General features: G+C 38.2%; 1 pseudogene; it reads left to right on the forward strand.

Moving 5' to 3' along the window:
• The first annotated feature begins 6,272 nt into the window (after window positions 1–6,272).
• On the forward strand, window positions 6,273–6,391 carry LOC112486040 (annotated as a pseudogene).
• Window positions 6,392–8,631: the final 2,240 nt, after the last annotated feature.

The raw sequence follows: 8,631 nt of genomic DNA on the forward strand, positions 1-8,631 counted from the left end.
ACGTTCCACTGTGGGAGCCTGGAACTCCCAGAATAAACTTTGGGAAAGGCTGGGTCCACCCTCTGGGGATAAGGGAGCCAGAGGGAGGAAGGGGAGGGGGTAAAGGAAAAAGGAAGGGGACTGCTGTCTTCCTGTGTTTGGATGACCTTTCCTTATGTTTATCTGGAAGAACTGGGCAACCACTCTGTGTTTGGTGTCAATCTGCCATGTTGCCCCACGTGATCTCTTTCTTAGCTTAATGTGGATAAAGGAGCTTTGCTTCTGCTGGAAGGATTAGATTTAAATCTCTGAGGGAAAAAAGAAAGTGTACCGGTCTGCTAGGGGTGAGTGCCTAGAGAAAGAAGGCTTAGCAAATATACTTGCATGTTTGTGCCTAATGGATTCCCTAAGAGAAAGACCTGGGTCTCTCTTTGAACCATATAGAGAAGGGACCAACTGTGCTTCTGCTCTCCTGCTGAGAACTAGACTAGAGCTTTTCTTCCTTTTCCTGAATCCTCATCATTTGGCATAATGCCCCTAATTCTGGGTATTCCATAAATATTTCTTGAATGAGTAAATAAATGAATGAACGAATGAGCAGAGTCACTGAGATGAGAGTTGACTAGGCAACAGGTGGTAGGGGCCCTATAATACCTCATTTATTTGCCAGTCTTTGCTATAAGGGCCCTGTATAGCTCTACTTCAAAGAGACCAGTTTCAACCCTTCCTGCCTCACATTCCTAACGGGTGAATCACTTGTTTCTTCTGGGTGGGTGAGACAAACTCCTCTGGTTTCCACCTTTCCTTTCCATTTCAGTGTTGATCGCTCATCCTGACTTGGCCTTAGCTTATATGTTATTTCCCCAGAGAGCTATCCTTTAATGCCCTTACTAGCCTCCATCTAAATTAGATCCCTTCAATACACTTCTTATGGAACTCCATTTTCTTTATAATGCTTAACACAAGTTGTAATCATATTCATTTGTGTAATAATCCATTCTATATTTGTTTTCTCTGCCAGATCATACAGTCTTTAAAGAGAGGGGACCATGTTTATTTTCTCATCATTGTATCCTCAGCACTTTTCACAGTCCCTGATGTATAGTAAGCATTTAGCAAGTTTGTGTTACATGAATGAATCAATGAGATTAGTGAATACATTATATTTGCAAGGAGAATTCATATGACGTTACCGAGTGGGATGAGGACAAAGGTCAGAGTCCAAAAGCCCTATCTCAGTCGGCCTTGGACACTTCATGAGTTTGAGATTCTGGAAGAAGACGAAGTAGTTAGCAATCAGTAGTGATGTGGATTTTATCTTTGGAAGGTGGAGAGTACTCGGGCCGCCTGGGAATACCAGTAATTCTCTCTTCTATATTCCAATAAACAACTTCTTCCACTTTTTCAGTAATAGAATTATTCCTGGTCATCAGGTACCCAAACCTCAGAAGGACTTACGACTTTTCCCCCGTCCTTCATACCACACAGCTTCACAATGCTCCTTGTTGGTTTCTATATTTCCATTCCCGTGAGGGCCATTTGATCCAGAGTATTAGTCAGGTTTCTTTCAAATTACAGAATTTTAATTCACATTACAGAATTTCAACTCTAATTAGCTTAAAAGCAAAAACCAGGAATGTATTGGATCGTCTACCTGGGAAGTTAATGGGCGTGGCTGGCTTTAGATTCCTCTAAACCCAGGAGTCAGGTGATTGATTGCTCGGGCCTCTACCTCTTGCCATCTCCCTGCTTATCTTAAAAATGGGCAACAGCTATGACCTGTGGCTCACAACCTCCTCATTACACCAGAGAAAACTCCGATTGCACCCATGTAACCACTCCCAAATCAGCCCCCGTTGTGGGAGAGGGAGACAAGGCTCTGATTGGCCTGGCCTGGGTAATGTGCTCACCCTTATGGCCCTCGTTTCGGGGGAGGGGTATAAACACAGAAGGAGTTCCTGAAGGAAAAGAGGAATTATGTTACCAGGAAGAGCTGAGGAAGTTGTGCTAGATAATCAAGAACAATAGAACATCACCTGCACTAGCCACCCCATGCCGGGTGCTGTGGCAGGCCCGTTACCTACACTAAGCAGGGCATACGAGGGAAGTGAGAATGTGCTAGGGACTTGGATGCTTCGGTCCAAATCTTTCCTCTCTCTTGTATTAGCTGTTTTACTTTGGACAAGTTAACCTAAATCTAATTTTCTTGTAATAAAACAGCGATGCAAGACATTCAATGAAATATTATTCAGCCTTAAAAGAAAGGGAATTCTGGCACATGCTACAACATGGATGAAACTTGAAGATGTTGTGCTAAGTGAAATAAGCCAGACACAAAAAGACACATACTGTATGATTCCACTTATAGGAAGAACCTAAAGTAGTCAAATTCATAGAGACAAAAAGTCGATGTGTGGTTGTCAAAGGCTGGGGGCTGGGAATGGGCATTATTTTTTAATGGATATGGAGTTTAACTTTGGAAAGATGAAAAAAAGTTCTGAAGATGGGTGGTGGTGATGAGTGCACAACCACATGAATGTACTTACCACCACCAAACTGTATACTTAAAAATTGGTGAAATGGTAAATTTTATGTTTTGTATATTTTATCACAATAAAACATTGATATAAGGATTAAATGAGACAACAGGAATAAATATTAATCATTATTATTCTCATAATGACCCTTAGAACAAGGTATTATTTCTATTTTTATCTCTGATTAAATTGACTTGGAGGTAAGTATCCAGTCTAAGCCCACCAGCTAGAAAGTGGCAGAGCCAGACTCAAAGCCAATACTTGACCCCTGATCCCCTGCTATTTCCCGTTATTCCATGTTTCTTTCCAGCACACTGCTTGCTAGCTACTGTTGCTTAATTAATATTTTAAAATGCTGCTTTGGTTATGTCACCTCCTCTTAACAAAACTTTAAGAGGTCTAAAGTCTAAATGCCTCCTCCTGGCACACTTCTCTTTGCAGTCTGAACTTAATTACTTTTCTTCCTCATCTCAAGGTCGAGGCCCTGTGTCATCTATGTCCATAGCATATACTTATTCTCCCACTAGGACAATGTTGAAACTACCCACTTTTCATTGCTTTGCTCAAGACCCAGCTCCTCCAGAAAGCCTCACCTACTGAAAGAGAGACACGGTCCCTTAGCTGCCATAGTGTTTATTATTTGATAGCAACACACAATGTACTGCTTTGGTAAAAGTTATTACTTCAGTTGTTCATGTCTTATCTCCACAGCAGGCTCTCAGCTCACAGCAAGGATTGTGTTGATTGTTTCTTTAAATTTCTCAATGCCAGGTTAGTGTTTTGCATTGAGCAGCAACTTGATAATAATTTTTTAATGATGCTGATGCAGGAAATATGATTAAAGATGACTAGTTCACATAACCATTACTTGAATTAAGGAAAAGCATGTATTATTTTCTTTCCTGTTAGAGAAGACACTGGAACTTTTCCTTGTACTTTTAGGTCAGTTCAGGACATAATGTTTCCTAGTCAGAATGGAAATAAAAAGATTGAGCCTGGTTTAAAAGAACTGATCTGCTGGTGGGCCTGTGAGGGAGGTAGATGTCTCTTGCCGATTAAATTCTGAGAAACAGAAGCAGTCAAAACTATTTACGAAGCAACCAGAGACGAGGCAGTGGTTTTTTTGAGAACATCTCAAAAAATATCAAAGGGCATTTGAGGTCCTACAAACAGTGCCTGCTGTGCAAATACTTCAGCCTCTGCACAGGTACTGGAAATGTTAATCATGATGTCTTCAAGTCCACACGCCTTTCTAAATGACACTGACCCTTAACTCCAGCCCCTGCTTAAAGGCTAGTCTTCTGTGGACCTCGTGAAAGATCCGTGGAAGTTCCCCAGGAAGAGAATCAAGATCAAGGTGCTGGAAAGAGCAGCCAGAGCTGATATTCGGCAGAATGCCATAATTGTGTAGTTCTGAGTGGTCATAGGGTTCATTCTGATTGGTGGGTTCCTGTTCTTCAAATATTTTAAATTTTACCCAGGCAAAGGGAATAGTATTAGAAGTGCAGGCAGTTCTGTGTGGTAACAGCATTGAGCACAAATGAGAGAATGACAGAAGATGAGGCAGGAAATATAAATAAGAACCAGAACTTGATGGAATTTAGGTTGACCATTTGGGCAGATAAACCATAGAAAATCATTAAGGAGAGAAGTACTATGAGCAGATGTACATTTTCAAAAGTGAGAGAAATGAGTCAATTGGCTTTTATAATGGACTGGGTAAGTATTGATGAAGACTTGAAACAAGAACTTTTGGCAGCACCAATGAATAGGAGTGGATGGATGTAAGAAACATATTTTAGGTAAAATTGATTGGTTTATGATCGTTTGGGGATAGTGAGTGTCAAGAGGAGTCAGAATCTGAAATGTGAATTTTCTAATTGGTGGTATGTGCCACAAATACAATGATGTTCATATTTATTTCAACTGTCTTTCCTCAAACTTCAGGGAATACATTGCAGGTGATCATAGATGAGATACATAAGCAGATCAGTTGAATATGAGATTATGGGCAACTGTTAAAAAATGCAGTCACCCCATTTGACCACATGTTGGTTTAGTGAGAGTTTAGACTGGAATGAGTTGCTACTCATTTAAAATCGCAGAAGTCCAATTTGCCATGACTGAAGGAAATACGGAGAATGTTCTGAAGGTCTATGAGAACTAGGAAAATGGCAACCAGATGCCTTTGGATGAGGCCATTTCCTAACCAATGTACAGGGCATCATGTCCTCTTCCCTACATCAGCTGAGCCCCGGGTGTCATTGAGATTGCTACGGTTTCTTTGGGTGTTTTCTCACCTATGAGGCAGTCAGGCTGAGAGAGCTGTGGTGGGAATGGGGAGCATTCCAAGAGTCTGGGAAGCCCCAGAGGAGAGACGCTGAGTTATTTTCTCAGGAATGAACCGAGAATTCCCCTGCTGAAGCCTGGGCTCACAGAGAGAGAAAAATGTAAAAAGGTTAGTTTGTGATATCGATAGTCGTATCCATCATGTCCACTGTCACATCCATGGTCATAACCCGGAGGACCACCTACTTTAATAGTGCTTTAACTTTCCTTGTCTAAGTAAAGGGAAATATAATAAGCCAATAAGCAATTTCAAGCAGTAGACTTTCACTTTTCATTTGGATTTTAGGTCTTTAATTTTCTAACTCAAGATTTTAGTTTGAATGATATTTCTTCAAAGATAACAGCAATTTCTCCTCACAGTGAGGATCAAGACCATGGTATCCTTACAGTTGTATAAAATAAACTGTTCTTTGGACCTGCAAAGAAATACTCAGATGTTGTAACCTGAAAATAACCTCAAAATTTTCCCACACTCTAACAAATCCCTAAACTGACAAATGGATATGTACCAACATTTCCATATCCCCCTGGGAACATATTTGAGGATGCTTAGTACCAAAGAAAATGTTAGAGAAATACATACACACTCAAAAAAATAGGAGTTTACACCAAAAGTACTCTCCTGTCAAAGGATCTCAAGTAGAACATGACATATATAGATATAGGTATAGATATAAATATATAATTTATATAATACAAACATCAATTGTAATTTAGCTTTCTTCCCACAAGTTGACATTTTTATTTTATTAAGATGTTTAAAACAACAATACAACAAAAATGCTGGACCTCTTTTTATTCACAAATATTCCTATTTGCTGAATAGGAAACACAGTTATTTCTATTCTATCTTTACTGAAAGGAAGTCAAAGAGATAAAAATGTTTTCAATATTTTCTCCTCTGTTCCTCTGTTATGCTTGTCTTAGCCACACCCAATCTTCATACCTGCTCCTGAGCAGCTGAACATTGGTGAAAAAAATCACCCAAACTGCAGATAGATGCTATTATATATTTTTGATTGCCTCTTCATCTGCAGGACAGTCTCATAAACTAGCTCTTCTGCTTTCCGTAATAATTATTTCATACCTTCAGATTCCTCAAACATCTGATCTTTTCCTCCATGCCTTATTGTAAATAGATGACTTTGGATAATATTTCACATAGAAAATACAAGCAAATTATGACCAAAAGCCCTAAAGGGATTTTGGAACATAAAATGATTATAAAGGTTGTTCATGAAAGTAAATATACAAGAATAACCAAGACAATGAGAAAAACAAAGCAATGGTTATTAACGAACTATAAAGCTACCATAATTAAATAATATAGAATTGTTGCTGGAATAAATAATACTTCAATGGCACAGACAAGAGACTACGTAGAAGAATATAAAATAAAACAAAGCACTGTATGGCCATGCTACCCTAAACAAGCCTGATCCTGCTCGATCTTGGAAGCTAAGCAGGGTCAGGCCTGGTTAGTACCTGGATGGGAGACTACTTAGGAAGATCAGGTGCTGTAGACATAAAAAATAAAGGATTGTAAGCTGACAAGATCCTTGCAATCTGTGAGGTCAACTAAAAAATAAAAATAAATAAAATAAATAAAGGTGGCATTTCAAAACACTCACAAACAGTAGAATATTTAACAAATGGTGTTGGAAAAATCGGCTACTCATTTGGGAAAAAAAAAGTTTTATGTTTACTTCTCACCAATAAAAAAACTGGATAAATTTTAAAAGCCATATGTTAAATACAAAACAAAATTGTAAAATTTTGTAAATGGAAATATGGGAGATTGTTTATAATTTTCATAATGGGAAAAGCTTTACAAAGCAGGACTTAAAACCAAGAAATAAACAACAAAAAAATTTGACAAGAATGACTATCATTTGGCATACATATTGACTTAGTCTTTAAGGAAGCCAGTTGTTAATATATATCAAAATATTCCTGTCTATTCATTTCCAAGATTCTTTTCCTTTAAAATATTCACAAATTACACTGATGACTCACTGTAGCAGAGTTTAAAAGAGTTACAAATTAGAAACAATCTCACTGTTTTACAATAGAGGAATGTTTTAAATAAATCCTGCCACATTCATACAATAAAAAGCTACAGACCCTGTTACAACTGTGTGTGTACATATATATGCAAATGCATAGAAAATGCTTTAAAAAGATACACATCAAATTCTTAATTCCCAATACTCCTCTGATTTGGTAAATGGGATTTGGAAAGGTGGTAGGTATGAAGGAGGAATTTTAGCTTTTATTGTACTTACCTCTGCTTTGTTTGAGTATCTTACATTGAGCAAATAGTCTAGTACACTTTCATAATTTAATTAAAAATGAAATAAATAAAATAGAAATTATCAGATTTCATTGCACATAGCAAAGGCAAACATTGCTTCATGAAACTATTGTTTTCTGAACCATTTGTTTCAACTGTATGTGTATAGAGTCACAGTGTAAAATATTTCTTACTGGGAATTGCATTTTTTTTAAAGAAAATGATTTAAGTAATTTTGCCACCATGAATTCTTTTCGTCAGCTTCCAAACAAGCTCTAGTACCTTTCATCTCTGAAAGTTATCCCTGAGCTTCATGTGTCTATCCGTCCATCCAGCTCTTGTCTCCCTGACTCAGGTTTGTGAATGGAGTAGTCTACATTTGAAGATTCTACCAATGCACTTCCCAGCTACTTCTCAACTGACTCCACTCTGGTTCTGCCCCGTTTTCTACTACAGCTCCATTATTATGGTCATCAAAACATCCATGTGGAGAAATCTTTTGCAGCCCCTCACTCTACCTAATGTCTCACAATACTCTACATTAAGGGTGGGCTACTCCCTCCTTCCTCATGCACTCTCTTCTCCGGGTTGCTATGAGAAAGCACTCTCTCTTGGTTTTCCTTCTGCCTCTCTGCTTACCCCTTCTCAGTATCTCCTGATGGCCTCTCATTTGTGGGCCATCTGACTCCTAAATATTGGAGTCTTGGGGCTGCTCCTGAGTTCTCTTCCCTCCTCACTCTCTACTCCCTCCTTAGGCAATCTCAACCATTTTCATGAGGACTGTAACAATCTGTGTTGTTCCCTTCTCTATACCCACCCAGCTGTCAACACAGTGCCTGGCGTACAGTTAGTGCTTAATAAACAATTATCAAGTTAATGAATAAATGAGCAAGAGAAATGACTTAAAGGGTAAGTCATGATCATATTCATTAGTTCTTGCTGCCATGGAATCTTATACATGTGTATTTAATTGTTTTACAATCAGTTTGAAGGGAAAAGTGCTCCTGAACTTCCTGGGTAAAAGCACATTAAGGAGAATTGGCAGCCTTTGCCCCCCATTAAACAAGTGCCAGATTTGGGGAATTAGAGAAAGATGCAGTAAGTTGTCTAATTATTTCAATTGTTTTGACCGCTGGGCAACATATACATATTTTCAACATTTGCAAGACAATTGTTTCTGAAGAGTTCCATCTAGCAAAACAATGATGCTGCTACCTTTTCTTCCTATAATAATAGTATGCAAGAATAAACATTACTCTTTAAGTCATTTTTATTTATGCACCTTTGAATCCCTAGTGGATTATAGAGGGCCTAGAACAAAGTATGTGTTCTAGGTTTATTGGTTTACCTTGATTGAACTCGAATTATTTTTATTATGATAGAACATTTTAGAAAACTAGACTTTGATAATCAATGCTTGATAATATCCAAATGATAACAATCCTTCCTAGTTTATAAAATATTTTCACATAG

The sequence above is a fragment of the Pteropus alecto genome, unplaced genomic scaffold, assembly GCF_000325575.1.
Source record: "Pteropus alecto unplaced genomic scaffold, ASM32557v1 scaffold25, whole genome shotgun sequence".
NCBI classification, from domain to species: domain Eukaryota; kingdom Metazoa; phylum Chordata; class Mammalia; order Chiroptera; family Pteropodidae; genus Pteropus; species Pteropus alecto.